The 13782-nt window shown below is 42.0% G+C and overlaps 1 protein-coding gene across 1 annotated transcript in view; it reads left to right on the top strand.

Annotated features, from left to right (window-relative positions):
- The first annotated feature begins 13199 nt into the window (after positions 1–13199).
- Positions 13200–13782, top strand: part of card19 (caspase recruitment domain family, member 19) — a 54750-nt gene continuing 54167 nt past the window's right edge. The window contains exon 1 of the mRNA XM_041191331.1: positions 13200–13230. The gene's annotated coding sequence lies outside the window, so the exon portion shown is untranslated. The remainder of the gene's footprint in view (positions 13231–13782) is intronic.

The raw sequence follows: 13782 nt of genomic DNA, 5'->3' as shown, positions 1-13782 counted from the left end.
ACATACCAGGAGATGCAGTGTTTTGCATGACACCAAGCCATTGACTGCTGAACTGGTCCTGACAAATTACAACCGCCCTCAAGTCCACCCTGAAAGACAAGCTAGAGGAGCTTGAAAAGATGGGAGTAACCGAGGAAATGATAACTCCTACAGACTGGATTAGCAGCAAGGTAACAGTGAAACAACCTGGAAAGCTGAGAGCTTACCTGGATCCAAAGGACCTCAATAAAGCTTTGAAGGGATCTCACTATCCCATTCTAATAATTGATGAAATTTTGCCGCAACTTGCTAAGGTCTTTACCACCTTAGATGTGAAGGATGGATACTAGCAAGTGAAGTTGGAATTGAGTCGAGTCTGAGAAAGGCAAAAGAAGTGCTTTACTGGCCAAACATGAACAATAAAATTAAGGACCACATCAGCCAGTGCAGTGCTTGTAATGGACATCAAGCTAAGCAAGCTAAAGAGCTGCTCATGGCTCATGACATCCCAGACAGACCATGGATGAAGCTTGGAGTTGACCTCTTCACTCTCTTTGGAACTGACTATTTTGTCATGGTTGACTACAATTCAGGTTACTAGGAGTTAGACAAGCTGACATCAATAGCTGCCAGTGAGAATGTAGAAAGGCTGAAAGCACACTTCAGTCGTCATGGTATTCCTGACATGGTGATGAGCGACAATGGCCCTCAGTTCAGGAGTGAAGAATTCAGACATTTCATGAATGATTGGAGAATTCAGCACAACACGTCATCTCCACGGTACCTCCGATCAAATGGAAAGGCTGAGGCAGCAGAGAAAATTGCCAAAGGGATCATCAAAAAGTCAAGTAGATCCAGCACAGATGTATACAAGGCAAAAAGCAGGATAAATCCAACCTGGCCAATTACTGCCCCATCAGTCCACTCTCGATCATTAGTAAAGTAATGGAAAGGATCATCAACAGTATTATCAAGAGGCATTTGCTTAGCAATAACCTGCTCACTGATGTCCAGTTTGGGTTCTGCCAGGGCCATTCAGCTCCTGACCTCATTACAGCCTTGGTTCAAACATGGACAAAAGAGCTGAACTCCCGAAGTGAGGTGAGAGTGACTGCCTTTGACATCAAGGCAGCATTTGACTGAGTGTGGCATCAAGGAGCCCTAGCAAAACTTGAGTCAATGAGAATCGGGGGGATAACTCTCCACTGGTTGGAGTCATACCTAGCACAAAGGAAGATGGTTGTGGTTGTTGGAGGTCATTCATCTCAGCTCCAGGACATTACTTCAGGAGTTCCTCAGGATAGTGTCCTCGGCCCAACCATCTTCAGCTGCTTCATCAATGACCCTCCTTCCATCATAAGGTCAATAGTGAGGACGCTCGTTGATGATTGCACAATGTTCAGCACCATTCACAACTCCTCAGATACTGAAGCAGTCCATTCCAAATGCATCAACACCTGGACAATATCCAGGCCTAGGTTGACAAGTGGCAAGTAACATTCGCGCCACACAAGTGTCAGGCAATGATCATCTCCAACAAAAAATCTGACCATCACCCCTTGATGTTCAATGGCATTACCGTCACTGAATCTTCCACTATCAACATCCTGGGGGTTACCATTGACCAGAAATTGAACTGGACTAGCCATATAAATACTGTGGCTACAAGAGCAGGTCAGAGGCTAGGAATCATGCGACGAGTAACTCACTCCTGCCTCCACAAAGCCTGTCCACCATCTACAAGGCACAAGTCAGGGGTGTGATGGAATACTCCCCACTTGCCTGGATGAGCGCAGCTCCCACAACACTGAAGAAGCTTGACACCATCCAGGACAAAGCAGCCTGTTTGATTGGTACCACATCCATAAACATTCACTCCTTCCACCACTGATGCACAGTAGCAGCAGTGTGTACCATCTACAAGATGCATTGCAGGAATTCACCAAGATTCCTTCGACAGCAACTTCCAAACCCATGACCACTACCACCTAGAAGGACAAAGGCAGCAGATGGATGGGAACACCACAACCTGGAAGTTCCCCTCCGAGTCACTCACCATCCTGACTTGGAAATATATTGTCGTTCCTTCACTGTCGTTGGGTCAAATTCCTGGAATTCCCTCCCTAACAGCACTGTGGGTGTACCTACACCACATAGACTGCAGCGGTTCAAGAAGGCAACTCACCACCACCTTCTCAAGGGCAACTAGGAATGAGCAATAAACGCTGGCCCAGCCAGTGAAGCCCACACCCCGTGAATGAATTTTTGAAAAAGATGAATTTAGAGTAGAGAAACACACATACTGAAGGTGTGGAAAGTAGTCCAGTCCAGTGAATAATATCACGCTGCACCCAAACTACTCTTTCAATAGCTAAAAAACTACTGAAGCCAGAAGTAGTAATGGGAGTGAGTGACAAAATCAAAGTGAAACGACAGCAAAATTTCACTTCGATAAAGTGGCCAAATCATTGCTAGAGTTGAGAATTCGAGAGCTGGTCAGAGTGCAAACATACAACACACTCAACAAAAGTCACTTGGTAACTTGGAACCTGTGTAAAGCAATTGTTACCTCAATGGTACACAGTGATGGTGAACGACCAGATATATTGTCGCAACCGGAGATGCCGTTCCTTCACAGCAGATGGCTGATGAGGAAAGTTGATTCCGTATAAGTAACTCATAATAGTTTCTGTTCCTCAAGCAGTTTTTCCAGATGTGCCATTTTGTGCGGATAATCCAATGGTATGTAACACCTTCATTGAGAAAAGAACATATTGATATAAAACAGAAATACATTAACTTTCTAACTAAAATAATGAGCATATTTTATTGTTAACTGGATAATTATCTGGTGAGAAATTAGGTCGAAGGTTAAAGGTAAGTATAAACAAAAATAATTACTGGGCAGCATAGAACATGATGGGCAGGATTTTTAGGTCAGTGTATGGGCACAATTGGCAGGCCCGGGAGTGGTGGGGAATGGACTGCTGCCCGCAGTCAGCCCCCGACTGCGATTTCATGCTGGCTGGCCAATTAACAGTCAGCCGGCGTGAAGTGTACATCGAAATGCGCAATGCTGCCGGGGTAGGGGTGGGAGGAGGGTCAGCACTGAAGTCAGCGTGGAATGAAAGCTCCCTGAAAGCAGAGAGCTGCCTCAGTGAGCTGAAGAATTTAAATGCAATAAAAACTGATTTTTAAATCTGGAAAAAATGCCCATGCATCAGAATCACTCACCTGAATATATACCAGGTTAAAATTCTGTCTATTCATTTAAAAAAATTTAATAACGGAAACCTCAACCTGACCGTGGATGAGGTTTCCTGAAAAATGCAAAGGCCGCCTGGCCGATTTGCCCTCCCACCAACTGTAACAGTGGGTGGGCAATGAAAAATCTCCGTTAATTACAACCTTAATGGCCTTAACAGGCCTCTTAATTGTCGACGGGCGCGCTTCTGACTCTTGAGTGCGCCCGTCAAACGAGTGCTCGCCTGACGTCATCACGTGTTATTTCACACTCAAGTAGGTCGGGCATGTGCCTGCATGCCAAGCAAAAAATTCGGCCCAATGAATTATACAGCGTTGAAAAGCAAAAGACCAGGCTTGAGGAATAGAGATGCACAATGGTCAATCTAATTTGGAATGTTTCACATTTGAAATTCAGGAGAAAATATACAGAACTTAGGTCCAGGAGGTTAAATGACTGAGTTAGAATGTATGATGGAGTAGATAGTGTAGCAAGCAACAAGCTAAATGACCTTACTTTTTTTTCATATTTTCTGATCACATTCAAAATATGGTGTTATCCTCAGTACACTAACATTAGCATAAAATCAAATATAAAAATCAAAAACTTTAGGTACAATGAACTTTTTTCTGAAAAATTGAAGGTAAAGTGGATTAGAACTTTTATTTTTGGGACCGGGGCTCAGATGTAACCCTGTCTGATATGGACTAAAACCTCTCTTTGGTGACGAAGCAAAGTAACTCACTCTGGTTCCCTGTAATCATGAGTCTAACTTCCAAATGCCAAACTTTAATACAAATTGTCAGGGTTACTCCAAGAGTCCATAGCTGATATGGGAAATGAGACTGGAACTATGGTGAATGCTCTGTTGAGTTCGAGGTTAAAACACGTGATTGCCAGGACAATGTAGAGGAAACTTCAGGGGCTAGATTAAATGAACAAATAGGCTGGAACTGACTTTCAGATTACATTGCACAATCTTGGGTGAAGTGAAATGCCGGATCGCAATATTCTGCCAAAGTTGCATCATTTGAGTTAATACTGGATTGTCACAGTTTCAATAAATGACAGAATATTTATAAGAGACCAATAATCACTAATTTTTAATGATGAGATATTCTTTATGATTGTTAATCTAATCAGTCAATTACCACTAGACCATAAGATATAGGAGCAGAAATTAGGCCAACCAGCCCATCGAGTCTGCTCCACCATTCAATCATGGCTGATAAGTTTCTCAGCCCCATTCTCCCGCCTTCTCCCCGTAACCTTTGATCCCCTTACCAATCAAGAACCTATCTATCTCGGTACTAAATACGCTCAGTGACCTGGCCTCCACAGCCTTCTGTGGCAATGAATTCCATAGATTCACCACTCTCTAGCTAAAGAAGTTTCTCCTCATCTCTGTTCTAAAAGGTCTTCCCTTTACTCTGAGGCTGTGCCCTTGGGTCCTAGTCTCTCCTACTAATGGAAACATCTTCCCCACTCTATCCAGGCCTTTCAGTATATAGACCCAGAGTCCTCAAACGGTCCTCATATGTTAAGCCTTTCATTCCTGGGATCATTCTCGTGAACCTCCTCTGGACCCTCTCCAGGGCCAGCACATCCTTCCTGAGATATGGGGCCCAAAATTGCTCAAAAAATTCTAAATGTGGTCTGACCAGAGCCTTATAAAGCCTCAGCAGCACATCCCTGCTTTTATATTCTAGTTCTCTCAAAATAAATGCCAACATTGCATTTGCCTTCCTAACTACCGACTCAACCTGCAAGTTAACCTTAAGAGAATCCTGGACTAGGACTCCCAAGTCCCTTTGCACTCCAGATTTCTGAATTCTCTCCCCATTTAGAAAATAGTCTATGCCTCTATTCTTCCTACCAAAGTGCATGACCTCACACTTCCCTATGTTGTATTCCATCTGCCACTTCTTTGCCCTTTCTCCTAACCTGTCCAAATCCTTCTGCAGCCTCCCTGCCTCCTCAATACTACCTGTCCCTCCACCTATCTTTGTATCATCTGCAAACTTAGCCAGGATGCCTTCAGTTCCTTCATCTAGATCATTAATGTATAAAGTGAAAAGTTGTGGTCCCAACACTGACCCCTGCGGAACTCCACTAGTCACCAGCCGCCATGAGAAGGACCCCCTTATCCCCACTCTATGACTCCTGCCAGACAGCCAGTCTTCTATCCATGAACAATGGATTCATTACATACAATCATGAACTAATTAAAATTGCTACATAAAGTGCCAGGTTTATGCATAAACACGATTAATTTGTAAATAATACATCAACCCTTTAAACAGGTGTCTGCAATGTATTATGTTGTACAGCACTCCCTTGTGATTTGTCATACAGCCCATATTAATCTGAATCTGGCAATGTATCAAAGATTTGATAAAGTTTTGATATAGAAAGGATGAAGCATGAAAGGATATCCTTAAAATACTGATATGTGTTTGAAAGTAACATTAATAGGGATCATCTTAATGTTACTCTTCTACTCTATTTATTTAGGATTGGGTGGTTGGAATTAGCATTCACTTCAGACCTTTGTGAGAAACTGTTTAGCTCATTTTCTCCTTTAGATGAATGATCAAGCACTCCCTGGCCAGATGTGGCACAGGCCTGATGTTAAGTTCTCACTATTCTGCCCCATCAGCATGTACTAATCTCAATGTCTGAAAGGCATTGGCACTGTACCATTGCAAATTTCCTATTTCTCCCTCTCTGGGTAATATTAGCAATTTAGTGCTGAATTATGAACAACTTTGTACTGTCAACCTGCACATAAGGTCTCTCGCAGACAGAGAGAAGATTTTCGTCCCATCATTATGACTGGTTTTCAATTTGAGTGCCAAACATGAAAAGAAAAAGAGCAGGAAGACTTCATTTTAAAAAGAGCGGGGAGACTTCATTTTAAAAAGAGGGGGGAGCTTTCATGTAAGACCAACGGTGGAGTGACATCATCAAGCACAACGTGATGCGAGTGCAGGAAAAGCAGCTGATTGGCGAGTAGGATTGGTGAGTATTTCTAGTCTTTAAAATAAAAGTAAGGTCTTTAGTTTGTGTTTAGGTCTCTAGTCTTTTTTTTGTCTCTTCTTAAAAATAGCTTATTAATTATAAGATTGATACTGGTGTAAAAAATTAATTACAATAGAGTGTAAAGAGGGGGTCATTCTTCAAACGTAAAGAGCATGAATATTAGGGTAATCAATTAATAAGCAAAAAACGACAGTGATGGCAGGATGGGTGATGTGTTGCTGCTGCAGCATGTGGGAGCTGCTGGACACTAAGGTGATCCAGAGCGAACACATCTGTAGTAGTGTTTACGGCTTAAGGAGCTTCGGATCCGAGTTGAGGAACTGGAGTCTGAACTGCAGACATTCCACCGCAGCAGGGAGAGGGAAAGTTACCTGGACACTTTGCTCCAGGAGATGGTCACACCCCTCAGATTAGGTAATTCAAATTTGGCCTGTGAGCAGGGACAGGAGGGTGTGACTGCAGGTGAGGCAGGTATGGGGACCCAAGGGATAGTGTTCGAGGAGCCTCGGCCCCTGCAATTGTCCAACAGTTATGAGTTTCTTGCAAGCTGTGTGGACGAGAGTGGGGACTGCAGGGAGGATGAGCGAACTGACCATGGCATCATGGTACAGGGTGTCATTCAAGTGGGGGGAGGAAATAGGAACCTAGTAATGGTAGGGGACAGTATAATTAGGGGGATAGATATTGCTCTCTGCAGCTGTGAACATGAGTCCTAAAGGCTGTGTTGCCTGTCCAGAGCCAGGGTTTACAACATCTCCTCAGGGCTGGAGAGGAACTTGGAGTGGAGGAGGGGGATCCAGTTGCAATCACCCATATTGGTACCAATGACATTGATAGGATTAGAAAGAAGGTTCTACTGATAAAATTTGAACAGTTAGGAGCTAAATTAAAAAACAGCACCTCCAAGGTAACACTCTCGGGATTACTACCTGAGCCATGGGCAAACTGGCATAGGGTAATTAAAGTCAAGGAATTAAATGTGTGACTCAAGGACTGGTGTGAGAGGAATGGGTTTCAGTTCAAGGGGCACTGGCACCAGTACGTGGGTAGAAGGGAGCTGTTCCGGTGGGACGGGCTTCATTTGAACTGTGCTGGGACCAATGCCCTGCCGAATTGAATAACTAGGGCTGTAGAGAGGGCTTTAACCTAATTGAGGAGGGGAGTGTTCTGGAGAGGAGATAAGTAGGCTTATAAAGCATAAGGATATGGCAGCATTGCAGGGCAGCTATTTAGGTAATGATGCCCAGAGTGTGACAGGAAGGGACAGAGTGTACAAACACAAAAAAGCAGCAAATAGGATCAAAGGGGGAGAAAATGGTGAAGAGGCAAAATTAATAGCTCTTTACTAAATGCATGTAGTATTCGGAACAAGATAAATGAATTAACTGCACAAAAAGAAGTTAATGGGTATGATCTTATAGCCATTACAGAGACATGGTTACAAGCTGGTAACTAAATATTCAGGGGTATGTGACTTTTCTAAAGGACAGACAGGAAGGAAAAGGTGGTGGGGCCTTGTTAGTATGAGATGGAATAAGTACGATAGCAAAAAATGATCTTGGATTGGAAGATGTAGAATCCATATGGGTGGAGGTAAGAAATAACAAAGGGAAGAAGATACTGGTGGGAGTAGTCTATAGGCCCCCTAACAGTAGCTATACTGTAGGACAGAGAATAAATCAGGAGATAATGAGGGCATCTAAAAAGTGCAGTACATTAATCATGGGTGACCTTAATCTTCATGTAGATTGAGAAAATCAAATTGGCAGAGGTAGCCACAAGCAAGAATTCATAGAGTGTATTCAGGACAGTTTTCTAGAACAATGTGTCATGGATCCAACCAGGATCAGGCTATTTTGGATCTGGTAATGTGTAATGAGGCAGATTTAATATATGGTCTCAGAGTAAAAGATCCCCGAGGAAACAGTGACCATAACATGATGGAATTTAGCATTCAGTTTGAGAGTGAGAAACGTGGGTTGGAAATAACTGTGCTAAACTTAATTAAGGGTAATTACAAAGGAATGAAGGCAGAGTTGCCTGGAGTGGACTGGGAAAGGAGTTTAGCAGAAGAGATGGTTGATGAACAATGGCAGACATTTGAGAAAATACTTTATGACTCGCAACAAAGATATATCCCAGTGAGGAAGAAGGATTGTAGGAAAGGGATAAGCCAACCATGGTTAACCAAGGAAGTTAAGGATAGTATCAAATTGCAAGAAAAACCATACAATGTGGCAAAGATTAGTGCTAAGCCAGAGAATTGGGAAAGTTTTTAAAACCAACAAGCGATGACCAAAAAAAAATGAAGTGGGAGAAAATAAACTTTCAGGGTAAGCTAGCAAGTAATATAAAAATGGACAGTAAGAGCTTATTTAAATATTTAAAAACAAGAGAGAGGCCAAAGTGAACATAGTCCCCTTAGAGCATGAGGGTAAGGAACTAATAATGGGGAACCGGGAAATGGCGGAGGAGTTGAATTAATACTTTGCATTGGTCTTCATAGTAGAAGACACTAATAGCATCCAAAAACACTAAATAATCAAGGGGCAAAAGGCAGGGGGTGGGGGCAGGGGGGAGAGGAGGAAATAAATACAATAATTATCACTAGAGAAAAAGTACTAGGGAAACTAATGGGGCTAAAGGCCATTAAGTCCCCTGGACCTGATGGGCTGCATCTTAGGATATTAGAGGTAGTAACTACAGAGATGGTGGATGCACTGGTAGTAATCTTCCAAGAATCCTTAGATTCTGGAAAATTCCCAGAGGTTTGGAAAACTGCCATTATAACACCCTTATTCATAAAGGGAGAGAGACAAAATGCAGGTAACTATAGGCTAGTTAGCTTAACATCCGTCATTGGGAAAATGTTAGAGTCAATAATGAAGGATGTAATAGTAGAGCATTTAGAAATACATAATATAATCAAACAGAGTTAGCATGGCTTCATGAAGGGGAAATCATGCCCAACAAATTTATTAGAATTCTTTGAGGAGCTAACCAGCAGATAAAGGGGAACCAGTAGATGTAATTTCCTTGGATTTTCAAAAGGCGTTCAATAAGGTACTACACATAAGGTTACTTAAGGTAAGAGCCCATGGTGTTGGGGGTTGTATATTTGCATGAATAGAGGATTGGCTAACTAATGGAAGACAGAGAGGTGCGATAAGGGGGGCATTTTCAGGATGGCATCCTGGAGTGCCACAGGGAACAGTGCTAGGGCCACAATTATTTACAATACATATTAATGATTTGGATGAGGGAAGAGAATGTACTATCACCAAGTTTGTGGATGACAGAAAAATAGGTGGGAAGGCAAGTGATGAGGATGACACAAAGAGTTTAAGTGAGTGGGCAAAAATGTGGCAGATGAACTATAATGTTGGAAAATGTGAGGTTATGGACTTTGGCAGGAAGAATAGAGGAACCGAATATTATTTAAATGGAGAAAGACTGCAAAAAGCTGCACCACAGAGGGATTTGGGGGTCCTCGTGCATGAATCACAAAGAGCTAGCATATAAGTTCAGCAGGTAATAGGTAAGGCAAATAGAATGTTGACCTTCAGTGCAAAGGGAACAGAGTATAAAAATAGGGAAGCCTTGCTAAAACTATACAAGGCACTAGTTAGACCACACCTAGAATAAAGTGAACAGTTTTGGTCCCCTTATCTAAAAAAAATATACTGGCATTGGAGGCAGTTCAGAGAAGGTTCACTAGGTTGATCCAGGGTATGGGGGGATTTTCTTATGGGGAGTGATTGAGTAGGTTGGGCCTGTATTCATTGGAGTTTAGAAAAATAACAGGTGACCTTATCGAAACATATAAGATTCTTAAGGAGCCTTAACAGGGTAGGTGCTGTGAGGTTGTTTCCTTTGGGCAGAGTCTAAGACCAGAGGGCATAATCTCAGAGTAGGACAGAGCTGAGGAGGAATTTCTTCTCTCAGAGGGTAGTGAATCTGTGGAATTCTTTACCACAGATGGATGTAGAGGCTGGGTTGTTAAGCATATTCAAGGCTAAGATAAAGTTTTAATCAGTAAGGGAATCAAGGGTTATGGGGAAAAGGCAGGAACGTGGAGTTGAGGATTATCAGATCAGCCATGATCTCACTGAATGGCAGAACAGACGCGATGGGCCAAATGGCCTACTTCTGCTCCTACGTCTTATGGTCTTATTAAATATGCCCTAATCCACTGCAGTGCAGCCAATCAAGGCTATGTTAAATTATTACAATATTTCACATCTGATTCCTGTAAGTTGTAACATTACATAATATTATGGTATTGCTTAAATAGAATTACAAAGTTAACATTTTAGGGAATATGCTATTTCAGAAAATTACATGATGTGGGGAGCATCTGAAACTATGAGTGTCCAGGACAGCCATAGGTGCAGGAAGTGATTCTGGGTGGATTTGTTGAAGCTCAATTGAACCAAGCGTGAGAAGTGGAGATATTACAGATTGCATAGAAGGAGGGAGGATTCCTGGCTGCAGGAGATCACTCGGATAAAAGGGAAATATTGAGAAAGAAGGGAAATGAATGACCATCTACAGTGAGGAGGGAGAAGAAGGGCTGGAGATACTGTGGCAAACCACTGGAGTGTAGAGTTGTTTGATAGATGTGCAGTGCTGGATAATTATTATGCAAACCAGGACATTGCCACAGGGAAGGGATAATCACATGGCACCATGAAGCAATGATTCCCTAGTTAATGAATATAATGGAGTGGGTGAAGATGAGTCTGGAAAGGAGGGTGAACAGGTCAAAGTCGTGGTTCACATTTAAACCAGTGACATGTGGGGAGAGGGTGGGTGGGGTCAATGTGATGAAGTTCTTACATGGGGAACTTCAGGAGTTAGCCTGAGATTTAAAAAATACAACCTGGAGGATAGTAATTGCATTTTATTCCTAAAACCAAGTGCTAGGCCAGTTGAGCCAGTTTAGCTACCAACATATGATTTGAAGATAGTTTAGAAGGATCTTAGATTTTTAAGACATTGGTATGAGTTCTGGGGCAAGGAGAAGCAGTACAGCTGAGGTGCGCTTCATCTAAGCTGAACCAATTCCACGTTCTCAACAACAAAAGCCAAAAGGGAGGATTTATACTTAAAAAACCCAAAGAAAAGGGAAAGTATAGGTGAGGGATTAAGAACCAGTATAAAGTAAGTACAATGTGACTTTAAATAGTCTGTTCAAAGGAAATGGAGAGATGACTTAGAACAGTTAGGAAAACAATTAAGGAGAAAGATCGTGATGGCAAAATAAGATGGAAGATTGAAGGGTGAAGTATATTGAAAAGTCTAATTGTGTCAGGGTTGCAATGTTTATATGTGAAGAGCATTAGGAGGAAAACATGGGATAAGCTGACTAATTAGAATAAATTCAGTTATCACTGGGAACCACACAAAATCAATGTCATGTTGAAAATGTGCATCCAATAACTCAAATTAAAGAGGCATGCATGAAACTGGAACCCATGCCTCATTGTAATAAGCTGCCAGTGTTCCTCATACTCTTGTTTGGCATCTCATCAATTTGGGCAGCAAGAAATCAGCCAGTCTCGCCATTTAAAGGCAGTCTGCACTTCTTAAAGGATAGGTGCATTATGAGTACTTGCCCATTGCAGTTTAAAAATGGCAAACAGATGCAGTGTTCTGCTAATCCTTTGAACTCTCCTCTTGCTGACTGGAAAATCTTCAAAGCATTGAAATTGAGCACCACAGTTACTTTAAGTGGCACAGGCATGCTATGCATGGCTTGCTGCTGGGCTCCAATTGTTGTAACAACAGGTGACCTACCTCAGTGACAGCATCCCTGTCGAAGACTGGACACAGTGTTCCTCACTGAAGTTGTTAGAAGATTCTATTGCAGAAGACCAGCATAATGTAAGGCATTGTCCTGCACCCTGCCCTCTTGTAACAGCAGCTGCTGATCCTCCTCCTGTAGCTTCAAAAAAAGACCCAGCAAAGCATCCATTTTGCTGCAATGCAATGAACAGCTGAAGCCCTTACCTTGAAAATGTATGAAAACTGGAAAAACAAATGTTTTTCAAACTATTATCTCGGCCATTGAAGCCAAGAAACAAACTCCTTAATTTTAAAATTGATCTCGCAAGAAGGCTGGCAGGAGTGATGTCCAACCCATTGTTTCAAATTGGCAATTACAAATGCCTGGGATTTCCTGAGGTGTGTTCACTGTGAGTGTACCCACCCTGTTGGAGCAATTGATCATAAAATTATCTTCACTAGATGGTCTTTCTTTTGAGGTGCATCATCCTGTTCCCTTGTGACCTAGAAAATTAGTGTGATTGATGACCATGTTCTGGTGGCTTATCTATCTGATTCCTGATTATCTCATAGGCAAAAAAGGAGGCTGCATCAATTTGATTCTTGTGCAGGATTCAAAATTGTAGCCTCTTGTTCCTTAGAGTAGATGAAAATAGTGTTATCCCAAAGCACAGTTTTTTACATAGTGCCATAAAGTGGTTTATATTTCAACCAATGGATTTAATACTCTCATTCCCTGCTTGTTCAATGCAGTGCAGTAACCCAATGAAGTTTTTAGAAATGTTCTCATTTCAGAATACAAATAACATTGGTGAAGTATAGTAGAAGCGATATGGATTGTGCTGCAGATGCACCCTTGATGGCACAGTAACTTAATTTAGACCATGCAGATTAGAATGGCTGTACATTCATTATTGATCTATGCTGATTTTGGCTTGAGCAGCAGTAATACTAAAACTATAATCGACTTTAGCTCCTCTGGCAGGAAACAAGTACTTTTGGCACAGGTTGTAGCTTTTTGAATGCTACCTCTTCTGGTAGTATGCATGTGATGACATCAGGTAGGATGGGATTGAGTTTAACTGTGACATTTGTCACAGCCTGAAGGGTCATGAGGACTCGAAACGTCAACTCTTTTCTTCTCCACCGATGCTGCCAGACCTGCTGAGTTTTTCCAGGTAATTCTGTTTTTTGTTTTGGATTTCCAGCATCCGCAGTTTTTTTGTTTTTGTCAACAATTATTGTCAGGATTCACACTTGAATGATTTCCCATTGAGCAAATAGACTGAGAATGACAGGTCCATGGAAACATTAATGATTTTGAGTTGTAATCTGATTAGCACTTGAGTGCAATAGGAAGGGAATGTTGCATTGCTGAAGGTACAGTCCTTTGAATGAGACATTAAACTAAGGCCCAAGCTGCCTGATTTTTTTGGTTCAGATGATGCAGAAGATTGCAGGGCTCTATTTGAGAAAATGTCAAGGAGTTCCCCTTGTATCCCTGCCAACAGCCAATGCCAACAAGAAAAACACAGGTTAACTGACCATTTATCTTTATGGTTGTGTTTGGGATGTTGCTGCTGCAGAATGTCTCCCATTTTTCCTTAACAACTGCGACTACATTTCAAAAGCACTATTTTGTGAAGCACTTGAGATGTTTTGACAAGATAAACGCTGTGCAGATTTTTAAAAAAGGATCAGTGCCTTCAGGAGAGATAGTGGAAAAAAAT

This window comes from Carcharodon carcharias, chromosome 7 (assembly GCF_017639515.1).
Source record: "Carcharodon carcharias isolate sCarCar2 chromosome 7, sCarCar2.pri, whole genome shotgun sequence".
Lineage (NCBI taxonomy): Eukaryota > Metazoa > Chordata > Chondrichthyes > Lamniformes > Lamnidae > Carcharodon > Carcharodon carcharias.
Note: the sequence above shows the minus strand (reverse complement) of the source record. Positions and strands in the feature narration are given on the sequence as shown.